Source organism: Nanorana parkeri, unplaced genomic scaffold, assembly GCF_000935625.1.
Source record: "Nanorana parkeri isolate BGI_ZX_2015 unplaced genomic scaffold, ASM93562v1 scaffold968, whole genome shotgun sequence".
NCBI lineage: Eukaryota > Metazoa > Chordata > Amphibia > Anura > Dicroglossidae > Nanorana > Nanorana parkeri.
The window spans coordinates 269,561-270,344 of NW_017307236.1; positions in this window are offsets into that span (position 1 = coordinate 269,561).

Here is a 784-nt window from a genome sequence, read left to right on the forward strand (position 1 = left end):
AACCCCCCCCCCCCCCTACTTACTTCTCGCTACCTCCTCCTACCATCCTCCTATCTATTGTTTAAAAGATCAAGTGCTTTGATGCTGTGACTACTCAAAGCTGAAAAGCATTTTGATAGGTTTCCAAGGTCAGACAATTTACGATGAGTTTCCCCAGACAGGTTGTGAGGCTTCAGAAATGCTTAGCGTCGCTGTCAAGTGGTGGTAGCCTTGGAACTGTCAGTGCTGGTAATACCAGTAACCTGCGGGAATCCCAGTAGGTCTTTTTTTGAAACTGGAACACCTCTATAAACATCATACAGCAGAGGAGCTGTATGGTTTTGTAGGCATCTACTAGACCTTTTGGCCTGTAGTGGACCTTGTGGATACCATATCTGGCCCAGCTGAAGCTACAGAAGAAGCCTGGACCTTGTAGGGGTTAACTTAAGAGTAGTGGCAAGAGTCCAAAAGCTCTGAGATTTGACAAGCTGGGAACCTTTTCACGACCCTTTTTATTATCTATGGAGAAAAGAAAATGTAACTGTCACCACGTTTGGGCAGCACTGTACCGTCATCCAGGTTGGGGAGAAAATCGCGTCAGACCCTCGTGGAGTGAGAATGAGTCAATTCCTCGCCACTCGTCATTCTAGGAAAAATATGATATTTGTATCATGGCCCCTGGAAAGCTCCCTGTTGCTGCAGACTATTACACCATTATCAGCTTTAAAAAAAAAAGCTCATTCTGCCGGAGAGATTTGGCTCATTCTTGCCCTGCCGTCCTTGAAAGCCACACGGCATTGATCTT